Genomic DNA, 13,721 nt, shown 5'->3' on the forward strand with positions numbered 1-13,721 from the left:
CTATGGGTCTCATTAGGGCAGAAGGAACTGTCATGCAACTGTGAATGTGCAATAAGTGTAGAGGTACAGTAAATGGGAAAAAATATGAAAAGCATTCTACCTTCAGATACTGACACCAAGCTATTTATTTTTCGTACATTGAATGAACTAAAAATTGAGGGTAGAAAATGAGGACTTTACTGCATGGCCTTTTAAATTGAAACAAAGAGAGGTTTTAAGTGTACCTCTTACTGCAGAAAATGGGAAATATTATAAAGAACAAGATGCACAATTATCTTTTCTTATATCCCATCTATTTTTAAGCACAGTTCCACATTGATTTCAGTGGGAGTCCGGCTTAAAAATCAATGGTATGATATGACCCTTAGGTAATTGTTTAGAGACTATCCATATTATTCACAATAATGTAATTTAGAGCCAGATCTGTCACCTTTATTTGTGTTGTGTAGCGCCTTGCTCTAGGAGTGGTGCCATCAAATCAAGTAAGAACGGTAGAATATGACCTAAATATTTTACATTTCTTTGCCTTTTATAGTGTCAGTCCTTGGTTTCCATATAGCCTCGTATACATCATGACTATGTTATAAATTGCGCCTTGGTTTTAAGGGAAATAGCTGTACATTATTGTGAAATGGAGACTTTTTCTGGAGATTATAATGCCAAAAGAAGGTTTTATGGGGTATATTTTCAGCTAGGCTTAGGCCTGGCCTCCCTGTTGTTTGCAATTTTTTGCCTGTAGTGAGGTGAAAGGCATGTCATATACTTGCCCTTTGTACTGATACTCATGGCATGGCACTGCACTAAAGCAGTGGTTCTCAAACTTTTGTACTGGTGACCCCTTTAACATAGCAAGCCTCAGCGTGCGACCCCGACTTATAAATTAAAAACACTTTTTATATATTTAACACCATTATAATTGCTGGAGGCAAAGAGGGATTTGGGGTGGAGTCTGACAGCTCATGACCCCCCATGTAAGAACCTTGTGACCTCCTGAGGGGTTCCGACCCCCAGTTTGAGAACCCCTGGCCTATAGGATATGACAAAGGTAAAAAGAAAGCGTGTGAGTGATATGCCTTTCACTTCATTAACATACATGCAACAATGCTATAGCCCCTACACATTTTTGAGTAAAACACCTCCATTCTGTTTGGTTTACTCACACTGATATCAAATTCATCCCTACTGCAAGTAGGCACTATTCCACTGAAGTTAACAGAGAGGCATCCACTTACACCACCAATGAACTTGGCCCGTGGTGCCTAAAACAAATTAAAAACAATCTGTTTCCAATCCCATTTTTGTTCATCTAGAAATCTGAAATTTCCAGATTGGATGGTGCTGTCAGATAGTGCCATGTACATTCCCCTGTGCTTATTCATGCTCCAACGTGTTTCCTCACCTTTAAAATTTCAGCAGGGTTTCCACAGAAACATGAGTACAATTTCTTCTCTTCACATCATTATTCTTTGGAACACAGGGTGGGGCAAATGTCCAGGGCAAAGGAGATGGTCAAGGCAGCTGGACTCTTTCAAGGTAGAAGAGCTCACATGGTCATCCCGATCATGCCACGTATATGGGATGTTAGGTTTGCATGGGGTTACATTTCATGAAATGTAGGAGGAACATTATAGCTGGTGGCATGCAGGCAAAATATTTTTGATCAAATTGAAATGATCTAGGGATGGCCCCAAATTCTCATAATGTTTGTACAAGCACCTGTACATTAGAAAATAGACGTTTGGGTGGCTATGCTGTCCATAAATCAATTAATTTCTCTAATTGCTCCACATCTGAGGAAGCTCCAGGGTGGACTATCTTATGCATCTGCATGCACCTATCACTGTAGGATCTACTGTCTTTTCATGTTCCTATCAGTCGGAATCAGGACACAAGGATTTCTTAGGGCTTGTCTATACTTACGCGCTGGTTCGGCGGCAGGCAATCGAACTTCTGGGTTCGATTTATCGCGTCTTGTCTGGACGCGATAAATCGAACCCAGAAGTGCTCGCCGTCGACTCCAGTAATCCTGCTCGGCGCGAGGAGTACGCGGAGTCGACGGGGGAGCCTGCCTACCGCGTCTGGACCGCGGTAAGTTCGAACTAAGGTACGTCGACTTCAGCTACGTTATTCACGTAGCTGAAGTTGCGTACCTTAGTTCGAATTGGGGGGTTAGTGTAGACCAGGCCTTAGAGTAAAAAACTCTTCCAGACTATGCATCCTTTTGGAAACTAATTGGGGCCAACCCAGATATGGTGATTAGCACAAATCCCTGTTTGGAACATAGATAGTTCCAGAAAAATAACAAATCCATACCACTGCCATTAAGTCCTTATTTATGCCATTTTTCTAAGTAGCTAGAGAGGAGAATAACTTTAAACGTCTGAAAGTAATTTTAATTATACCACAACAAAATGTCTAGAAAAACGTAAGAAAGTAAGTGATGTAAACTGCTGAATACACATTTTGCAGTTTACACAAGGCATCGTGTCTGTAGTTTGGATGATAACAAAGCATGATCAAAAAATACACCAGCAATCCACGACAGCTGAGAGAATTGATTATAAGATCTGGAGCTTTCACCTCTAGGTTTTTGGGTTGATTCCAAATCTGAATAGCAATGGCCTGACTTTGATGGCATTTGTGCAATGAGTTGATCTCAGTACCATGCCTAATAGACACCAGTCTACATCACAAAAAATATGATTCTATTTAATACTCTTCCAGGTAGTTTCAGTAACACGATCAAGGAAAAGACGGTTACTCACCTTTGTAACTGTTGTTCTTCGAGATGTGTTGCTCATATCTATTCCAATTAGGTGTGCGCGCACCGCGTGCACGATCGTCGGAAGATTTTTACCCTAGTAACACTCGGTGGATCAGCTGAGGTGCCCCCTGGAGTGGCGCCCTTATGGCGCCAGATATATGCCCCTGCCGACCCAGCGCCCCCTCAGTTCCTTCTTGCCGGCTACTCCGACAGAGGAGAAGGAGGGTGGGTTTGGAATGGATATGAGCAACACATCTCAAAGAACAACAGTTACAAAGGTGAGTAACCGTCTTTTCTTCTTCGAGTGCTTGCTCATATCTATTCCAATTAGGTGACTCCCAAGTCTTACCTAGGCGGTGGGGTCGCAGTCAGATGTCGCGGAGAGAAGGACCGCTGAACCAAATGCAGCAACACCCCATCGCATAGTGGGAAGCGAAGGTATGTACTGATGACCAAGTTGCTGCCCTACAGATCTCCTGTATGGGCACATGAGCCAGGAAGGAGGACGACGAAGCTTGAGCCCGAGTAGAGTGGGCAGTAAGGTGTGTAGTTGGGACACCAGCCAAGTCATAGCACACAAGGATGCATGATGTAATCCAGGATGAGATGCCTGTGTGGAGACCGGGAGGCCCTTCATCTGGTCTGCCACAGCTACGAACAGCTGGGTCATCCTCCTGAAAGGTTTCGTTCGTTCAATGTAAAAGGCGAGGGCCCTGCGAACGTCTAGGGAATTCAGCTGTTGTTCTCATTGAGAAGCGTGTGGCTTCGGGTAGAAGACCAGAAGGAAGATGTCTTGGTTGACATGGAAGGCAGACACCAGCTTAGGAAGGAAGGCAGGGTGTGGTCGCAGCTGTACCTTGTCCTTATGAAACACCGTATACCAGTGGTCCCCAACACAGTGCCCGCGGGCGCCATGGTGCCCGCCGGGGTATTTATTTGCGCCCACCTAATGCCCAGCAGGGGAGAAAAGCCGTGGCCCCGCACCTGACGGGGACAGAAAACTCAGGCTGCGGGCACGGTGTTCTCTGTTCCCGGCAGGTGCGGGGCCCGCCTAGTGCCCAGCAGGGGAGAGAAGCTGCGGCCCCGCGCCTGCCGGGGACAGAGAACTCCTGGGCTGTGGGCGCTGGTGTTCTCTGTCCCCGGCAGGCACAGGGCCTGCCTAGTGCCCAGCAGGGGAGAGAAGCTGGGCCCTGAGTACTCCAGGGCTGCGGGCGCCAGTGTTCTCTGTCCTCGCGGCTTCTCTCCGGCTTCTCTCTTCTCTCTGGATTCATATATTATGTAATATTCAATATGATGATTTTCATATTATTTAATGTACAAATACAAAATAAGCCTTGAAAAATTGTTGGCGCCCGCCACACTCTTCTGAAAACATGAATGTGTTACTGGCCACAAAAATGTTGGGGACCACTGTGGGTCCGATGTGAGGGCTCGAAGTTCCGACACGTGTCTCACCAAAGTGATAGCGATGAGGAAAGCTGTTTTCCAGGAAAGGTACAGGAGCGAGCAAGTGGCCATCGGTTCGAACGGGGCACCCAAGAGTCTGGATAGGACCAGGTTGAGGTCCTACGTAGGAGCCAGATGCTGAATTTGCGGGTTCAATCCCTTGAGGAACCTGCTGACCATGGGATTGGAGAAAACCGAGCACCCATTTTCGCCCGGGTGGAACGCCGAAATCGCTGCTAGGTTACTCTGATGGATGAAATCGCCAGGCCTTGCTGTTTCAAGGACAAGAGATAGTCTAAGATGGTAGGTACTGGCACCTCCAGAGGGGCAGTATTGCTCAGTGCACACCAGCAGGAGAAATGCTTCCACTTGGCCAGATACGTGGACCTAGTAGAGGGCTTTCTGCTACCCAAGAGTACGTGCTGCACCGAGCGGGAGCAACGTAACTCAGATTGAGTTAGCCATGCAGCATCCATGCTGTGAGATGAAGGGATTGCAGGTCCGGATGACACAGTCGGCCGTGCTCCTGAGTGATCAGGTCCGGCCACAACGGGAGCGGAATTAGTGTGGTCACCAACAGATCGAGGAGAATGGTGTACCAATGTTGCCTGGGCCACGCCGGGGCGATCAAGATTAAGCGGGCCTTGTCTCTGAGTAACTTGAGAAGGACCTTGTGGACTAACAGGAATGGAGGAAAGGCATAGAACAGGTGGTCTTTCCACGGCATCAGGAAGGCGTCTGATAGGGAGCCCGGGGAGCGCCCCTGGAGAGAGCAGAACACCTGGCACTTCCGATTCTCGCGAGAGGCAAAAAGGTCTGTGTGGGGAACCCCCCACTTCCGGAAAACTGAATGGATAACATCCGGGCGAATTGACCACTCGTGAGCCAGAAAGGACCTGCTGAGGCGATCTGCCAAGGTGTTTTGGACTCCCGGGAGAAACGATGCCACCAGGTCGATTGAGTGGGCTATGCAGAATTCCCACAGGCGAATGGCTTCCTGACAGAGGCGGGACGATCGCGTTCCCCCTTGCTTGTTGATGTAAAACATGGCCGTTGTGTTGTCTGTGAAGACTGCAACACAATGGCCCTGAAGGTGTTCGCGGAACACCTGACATGCCAGGCGTACTGCTCTCAGTTCCTGTACATTGATGTGCAGAGTTATTTCTTGTGTGGACCAAAGGCCCTGTGTGTGAAGGGCCGCAAGGTGAGCGCCCCAGCCCAGAGATGATGCATCCGTGGTTAGGACTATGGAGGGCTGTGGGGCCTGGAATGGCATCCCCCCGCGTACCGCATTGGGGTTCAGCCACCAAACCAGGGAGGTTAAGACTTCCATCAGTACCGTGAGCACTGTGTCTAAATTGTCCCGGCCTGGATGGTACACCGATGAGAGCCAGGCCTGAAGTGGACGGAGGCGTAGTCTGGCATGTCTGGTCACGAAGGTGCAAGACGCCATGTGTCCCAGTAGACTGAGGCACATGCATGCTGTCGAGGTTGGGAAGCTTTAGAGGCCGTGGATAATGCTCACCATGGACTGGAAGCGGGCATGCGGTAGGCATGCCCGGGCGAGATTTGAATCCAGGACTGCTCCGATGAAGTCTATTCTTTGGGTCGGCTGCAAAGTGGACTTTTCGACATTGAGCAGCAGGCCCAGCTGTCTGAACAAGCTCATGGTGAACCGAACATGAGATTGCACCTGGAGCTCGGAGCGACCTCGAATGAGCCAGTCGTCAAGGTATGGAAACACTTGGATCCGATGTCGACGGAGCTTTGTAAAGACCTTTGGTGCCATGGATAGGCCAAAGGGGAGGACGGTAAATTGGAAGTGTTGTTGGCTGACCACAAAGCGAAGGAAGCGCCTGTGCAGCCGGTAAATCACTATGTGGAAGTACGCGTCCTTCATGTTGAGGGCGGCATACCAGTCTCCAGGATCCAGGGAAGGGATAATGATCCCCAGGGAAACCATGCGGAACTTCAACTTTACCATGAATTTGTTGAGTCCGCACAGGTCCAGAATGGGCCGTAGCCCGCCCTTTGCCTTGGGGATTAGGAAGTAACGGGAGTAAACCCCCCTGCCCCTCAGTTCTTTTGGAACCTCCTCTATAGCCCCGATAGTTCGGAGCATTTGCACCTCCTGTAGGAGGAGTTGTTTGTGAGAGGGGTCCCTGAAGAGGGACAGGGAGGGAGGGGGGGGAAGGAGGGGAACAAAGCAAATTGAAGGTGGTATCCACTTTCCACCGTGCGTAGGACCCAGCGGTCTGACATTATGCGGGACCACGCAGGGAGGAAATAGGAGAGGCGGTTGATAAAAGCTGTCCCTGAGTAGGATCCTGCCCTTCGTCGTGCCATTGGCTAGCACCATCTGCATCTGGTCATGGACATGGTAGCCACTCTCCGCTTGGGACAACCTCGAGTTGGGGCGGGACGGCCAAGGTGGAGCCGATTGCTCATGCTGGGTCGCACTGTCCTGTGTTGTTGGCCCGCGCCACAGAGATGGAGATCGGCGCCGCAGTCTCGAGCGGTACCGCAACCTGAACCGGGACTGACAGTCGTATCAGTGCTGGGAGGCAGATCTGGACCTCGATGAAGATCTACGGCCGGAGCGATGCCGGGAACAACTCCGAATAGACCAGCACCAGGATTGGTGCCGGGACCTGGACCGGTACCGACCGTACCAGGAAGAAGATCTTCGTGAGGCGGAGCGGCGCCGCGAGTGCGACCGGCGCCGAGATGATGATCGGTGCCGGGACTGCGAGCTGTGCCGTGGACGAGACCAGCGCCTGGATCGGGACCGTGACCTGGACTGGGACCGAGATCAAGATTGGTGCTGACCCATCTCGCTCTGCGACGGAGGGCGCATCATGGAGGGCTTCCCTTTCGAGGGAACAGCCCGCACTAGCGGTACCAAAGGTTGTAACGGTCCCGGCTCGGTGAGCACAATCAGGTCGCGAGCAGTGGAGAAAGTCTCCGGGGTGGAAGGCAGGTCGAGCTTGACCACGGTACGCACCGGGGAGCTTATGTGCACCGGACTCAACGGCACCGGAATTGACGGTGCCGGAGTTGGAGCCTTCGTGGGGCGGTCTGGCATGAGACGCTGCTCCAAGGGGGTCACAGGCGGTGCCGGCAACTGTACAGGAGCAGCAGGTTGCTTGTGCTGCTTCTTGGATCCCGGAGACAGTGAGCAGTGCCGTGCTGGTAGCGGTGCCGGAGACGTCCGGTGCCTGGAGTCTTTGCCGGTGCCAGGTTGTTCCCGTGCCGGAGGCGCGCTTCGGACCGACAGTGCCGGGTCTTGGCACGGGGCCGAGGACATCGGGCTAAGTGCCGCTTCCATGAGGAGCTGCTTCAAACGAAAGTCCCGCTCCTTTTTTGTCCGAGGCTTGAATGCCTTACAAATGCGGCACTTATTTGATTGATGGGATTCCCCCAGGCACTTCAGACAGGAGTTGTGGGGGTCTCCCGTAGGCATTGGCTTGAGGCAGGCCGAGCACGGTTTGAATCCCAGAGACCTAGGCATGAGTCCAGGTACTGGGAAGGAGGGAAGGGGAGAAACCCCTTACCTCCAATTACTATATACACTAACTACAAAAACTACTACTAACTACAACTAGAAACTGCTAACAACTACTCTATAACAACTATCTACAGGTATAAACGAGATAAGAGCTAGGGAAGTGGAGATCAGCTAAGCCGCGCTCCACAGTTCCAACGACCGTCACGGGCGGTAAGAAGGAACTGAGGGGGCGCTGGGTCGGCAGGGGCATACATCCAGCGCCATAAGGGCGCCACTCCAGGGGGCGCCTCAGCCAACCCACTGAGTGTTGCTAGGGTAAAAATCTTCCGACGATCGTGCACGCGGCACGCACACATCTAATTGGAATTGATATGAGCAAGCACTCGAAGAAGAAAGAGAGCTACCTTCTCAACACTGGAGATAGTCCCTTAAGGTCAGGGTTGAGGTACACTGCCAGAGCAGGATGGGGCAGCTTGAACAGATGCAGCCACCCCTGCTGTACAACAGAGAACTTCCAATTCTAGGACTTTCCATCCACAGCTTTCATAGTCACCAAATCAAATTTGTATATACCTATACACACAGAGACCATGGACTAAGGAGTGAGTAAAAAACATATATGTGTACTTTTATAGAAAGAATATCTCAGTACAGTGCTAGATGACACAGTGCTACGGCTTCTCGCAACATTTATGTCACAAATGAAAATAAGTAAATCTACAATAATGATATGTAACTATCTCTCAATTGTCTCCAGCCTAGGCAGGGTCTAGGACTGGTTTTAGCAGCACTCATATTTTTGTCTTCTTTTGTCTAAATTCTTCATTAGTCTGGTGGTCACTAGTCATAAAACAAATGTAATACCCCTCTGTGTCCAGAGTTAATAACCAGATATAAGAATGGGGACAAGCATACACCTCTGACCCCAAAGATGGTTTTAAAGCAAGGATAGAAAAACACACAGTGTTACAGCATACACTTCATGCATTTTGCTACAATATACTCCATATTCTCCTCCAAACCCAGATGGCTATGCCAAATATTTAGGCCTGAAATGCCTCACTAAAAACTCACAATGTGATTTTCAAAAGGGCTGAACACCAGACCACCAGTTAATGAACAGGTGGTCATTAGTTTAAATGGGTGGGTGCAGCTAGTATTAATTCTTTTAGAACTCATTCAGGAAGTATCTGGTATTCCACATATTCAGTGGTTAGCAAGTCCCAGGAGTACTTATTGGAAGGTTGTCCCATGACTGTGACTAAATAGCCCACACAATGGAAAGGGCTAACAAGTAAAACATAGTATGGGTCAAGAGAGATTTACAGATGATAAATTAATGACCTGCTTCTCCTGGGGAAGGTCCAGTGAGGCAGTAATCGGGGCAAACCTGTTAATGGGACAGATATTTTTTCCACAGAAAGCACCATTGAGGCACATTTGGTTATTAATATAATTGGCTATGTTATTAGCATAGTTTGTAGAAGTAAAAGGATTTATTGAGCACTTCATTTGTATTTCCTACTTGTGTGATTAAATATATACATATGCCAACAATTAAAACACAGAAGGAGCTTGAATGAAAATGTATTGGTGGGGGCGGGGGGAGGTTTAGAGGCTCAGTTTAATGGGAGAAACTCAAGATCCAATGAAAACCCTACAAATGTCTGCATTCATGCGTGCTTCCTGGAACTACAAAGGGTTTTTAGCTAAAAAAATTATTTGGAGAATATTCTCTCCTTACTGCATATGAATGGGAGTTGCAGATGCTCACTGAGTAAAGAATATGCCCCCAATAGCAAGAGAATTTATATTTAACCCAGTTTTCAAGTTTCCTAATATTTTGTCAATCATTTATAGGTTTTAGCTTAGGGATAAATTTGAAGCTGGTATTTCCCTGGTGAAACTTGCAACAATAGAGAAATATATACTGAAGGGAAAGAGAAACTGGGATATAGAGCAAACCTAATAGAAATCTACATTTCATGTTGCACTTAATAATTACTTTTTACAGATCCCTTTGACTGAGAAAGCTTTTGTGTCTCAAAGTTTTATTGCTGAGCTATCTTACTGAAAAGCTCTAGACTTTTTCTTGTTTCATATTCTAAAATATACATGTGTTCTGTTGTCTGTCTTAAGTCAATCGTTTCAATTTCAAATGGCACTAGCCTATCTGTCTATGCTTTACGTAAAATGTTAACAGCTGAAAATTATTTTAAGGGCAACCTGTAAAAATAACTATTGTTAAAGTTCACAGGAAATAGCTAATTTGTCCATGTATAAACAGAACCCTCATGTTTTGTTGTATAGCTATGGCAACTTCTACAGATGACTTATCCAGTGCTTTTATATGACTCAGAATTATTAGTACTCACCCAATTATCTCTCCCAGCCTGCATTACAGTATCTCCACTTTTCTAAAACGATTTCAGAACTGTTTTCTGCCATCTTAATGTCCATAGGAAGCTGTATGTTAAAAAAACAACAATAACAAACCTGGAAAGTTTCATGATAAGTGTGAGTACTTCTTATAATTTCAGAATTTTATTATAGCGCTCCAGCCATGGTAGGTTCTGGTCTATTACATGATGACAAGATCTATTTTATAGTCAAAGTAGTAAAATGAGTACACTATGTGACAAGGAGTTAAGTACACCCACATAGTTTGTTTCCAAGTGGATCAATTCTTCAGTATATATTAAGCCCTTCCAGATTTAGCCCCAGTGGTTGGCCGTTTGCCAGGGCTTGGATTCTGTTCTATTGTGCAGTGTGCAGAGTATTCCCAGGTGCTGCTATATTTTTATGCCTAGTCCTTATTTACAGTTTGTCTTAGGGTTGCTTTGAAGTGTGAATAATCAAGTTGCGGCATGCTGCAAAGTTCTTTCCACATAAGGCAATTTTTTACTGCCTTGAGTTAAGCCATCGTTAAATGAGAAAAATTACCAGGATGAGTACTAATAAATGTAAAGAAGAGACAATCAACTTACTGTATAAAAATGTTACTTCAACATATCAGAAACTACTTAGCAATAAATATAATGCAAAATTAATAATTTAAAATAATTCACTCCCTCTTCATAAGACTCTTTGACAACAGCTACTAATGCACCATTGCTTTCAACTCCCCTTTATAACAACCCTCATTACTATAACACTTGACAAGCTTGGCTGTCAAAGATACTCCTAAAAAGCGGGACCATTGGAGACAATTACAAAACATCAAATGGTGCATTAGAGGTCGTCAGTGCAAATCATGTTCTAATCCCTGAAATATCAAGTGGACAATGCAAAAGGGACAACATCATAACCCTGTAGGTCACAAAGAAGTACATTCAATCAGCTCTTTAACTTTTCAGCCAAATTTGAAAAAGCCAAAGCAACAACATCAAAAAAATGCAGCATAATATATTCCAGTATTATTTCCATTTTGCAGAGCAGGCACACAGGAAAGAATACCTAATAATGGGAAGCGGGAGATATCAGTCACGTTACACTGTCGTTTTTATAAACATCACTCATATGTGACTCTCGGCAGCTGTCTGTTGCAAGCAACTGTTCAGCAGCTGGTAGAACGCCACATGGTACGCTAGCAGAAGCTGAACATTCAGTGAGGCAGGCAGCATGCTGTGGAACAACAACAAAAATTAGGATGAAGCTCTTTGGATTGTTCTGTTTTTGGAAGCATAGTTTTTCTTCAAGTAAAAATTAAGCTCTTGCAGACACTTTCCTGATTTTGAAAATAATATTTTCCACTGCAGATTATTTCTTTTCCTTCAATCCTTTTAAAAAAAAAAAGAAAAAAACCACCTTGAAAACAGTGTGATTACTTTGAAGAAAATATAACTAACTAAAAGTTATTCAACCTTACATGCTATATATATATATATATATATATATATATACACACACACATACACATAGATAGATAGATAGATAGATAGATAGATAGATAGATAGATAGATAGATATAATCTGTTATATATATAAAAATAAATGGTTTCATAATCATATTACTATCTTATTGTTTACAGTTTATAGGCTTGTGGTCTTACTGTAAATACATCCTGGGAGAAAGGGTGTTCTAGTGATTTGAGGAATGGACAGGGAGCCAGGAACTCCTGGATTCTAATTCCATCTCAGACGTACTCTATGGTCTTAGGTAAGCCAGTGAGTGGTTTTGCCTCATATTCATCATTTGTAATAGAACGATAATACATCCAGGACTGTTGTAAGGATTAATTACATAGTATGAGCACAATGTTTTCAATATGCAAAGTGCAAAATATATATCAGGCTATATGTACAGTAGTTATAAATTCTGTTGAAGTATCAGAAAGATGCTGTAAGAAATTGCATTGTGTTACAGACTCACGTTGTCTGGGATTAATGTGGTAGTGGTTACGAGGAAGTGGGTTATGGGCCTGAGCCAAAGTCCATTCAAATTATTGGAAATCTTTCCATGAATTTGAATGGGCTTCAGATCAGACCTTACATAAGCCTATTTAAACTTCTAGCTGATGGCACAGCAAACAGTGATGGTGATAAGAGGCAGCCCAAACATTACCTACTATCCTCAATATGTGGCCCTGACAGTGAGATTAATACAGAGACAAATGTCAGAGAAGAACATATTCCATTTTACTATCAGCCTACCACATACATAACAGATAAACATCCTCCCCTTCACACTGGACCTAGAGCCAAGGGAGCTAGTGCTTCCTTGAAGCCAGCAACCACTTAAAAACAGCTATTGCCAAATCAATTTTTTTTTTTACAGCTTTGTATGCAGACCATTTTTAATAGCATGGGAAGAGTTAGGGATTGTGTTTTAGAGTACACAAGTGATTTCCAAAAGACATTTGAAATGTAAAAATTCTAGAGTCTGCCTACATCCTTTCTCCCCCTCCCCACAACATGCATGCACATACACACACACACCATCAACTTCCACTGACATTTCTTCATTACTCTGAAAAAGCTCTGGTTCTCTTGAGAGATTTTGCCAAGTAGTATTCCTCTTTTTAATGGGGGTTCCTTACTTATATCTCTGGAAATGATCTGCAGAAGTCTGTACTGCATCAGAAGGTATAATTTCCGACCTTAAGGTGTAGGAGCAATGTTAATAAGGTCCTCTTGTGAAGATTTTTACCGTCCTTGGAGCTCTACCTCATTCTTTCTGATGGCTTCCACTTGTCAGGATTTCAAGGACAACATTAGAACATTTGTTTGGCGTTGGCCGGTGGAAGCAGGGGAACAGATAATGTCCAGTAGTCCATACTGTTCAATATAAATCTTGGTTGCTTGGGGAGGGAAAATGCCCCCAACTCTAAGAGCTGGTGCCTTTTTATCAAATCATAAGATATCTGTAGGAGACACAAGTATTTTATACAGGGAGAATGTTCAAAGCAAATACTGAAACATGTCACTATGACATTAGATCATATAAAGTTCATGAGGATTCCACAGGGCTAATATGATAGCTGATTCAAACAAGAACAATCAGCTGGGTCCCCTTGAAATCTTAATACTTGAACACCGGAAAGAAATTGGTCTAGAATTCATTCTTTTCCTTGCTGAATTCTATAAACTGTACCCTCCGTACATGCATAATACAGTAAAAGCTTTGTTATCCGGAATGTTGGGAGAATGGGGGGTGCCAGTAAGTAAAAAAATCCAGTTAACTAAGAGGGAGGGAGTTTGGGTTTGGGAGGGGGCTCAAGGCTGAGGATTGGGTCATGGAAGGGGGCACAGGCTCTGGGAGGGAGTTTGGGTGCAGGAGGGGGTGCAGGGTGCCGGATCTGTGCAGGGCTCACCTCAGGTGGCTCCCTGCAAGTGGCGACATGTCCCTGCTGCTCCTAGGAGGAGACGCGGCTAGGCAGCTCTGTGCACTGCCCCCGCCCTGTCCTGAGCACTGGCTCCACAGCTCCCATTGTCTCATTGGACAAGCATAAAGAAGTCTTAATGCAAGCATGTTTAATTGCAAAATGAAGGTGATATGATTAG

At 45.7% G+C, this 13,721-nt stretch overlaps 1 long non-coding RNA gene across 1 annotated transcript in view; it reads right to left on the reverse strand.

The window, feature by feature from the left end:
* The window catches only part of LOC135891164 (uncharacterized), a 39,897-nt gene extending 26,830 nt beyond the window's left edge, over positions 1-13,067 (reverse strand). The window contains exons 1-3 of the long non-coding RNA XR_010562253.1: positions 12,758-13,067; positions 11,175-11,497; positions 10,094-10,184 (exon numbers count right to left, since the gene is read on the reverse strand). This is a non-coding gene — a long non-coding RNA (uncharacterized LOC135891164). The remainder of the gene's footprint in view (positions 1-10,093; positions 10,185-11,174; positions 11,498-12,757) is intronic.
* Between the last annotated feature and the right edge of the window lie 654 nt (positions 13,068-13,721).

This window comes from Emys orbicularis, chromosome 1 (genome assembly GCF_028017835.1).
Source record: "Emys orbicularis isolate rEmyOrb1 chromosome 1, rEmyOrb1.hap1, whole genome shotgun sequence".
In the NCBI taxonomy this organism is placed as follows: Eukaryota; Metazoa; Chordata; order Testudines; family Emydidae; genus Emys; species Emys orbicularis.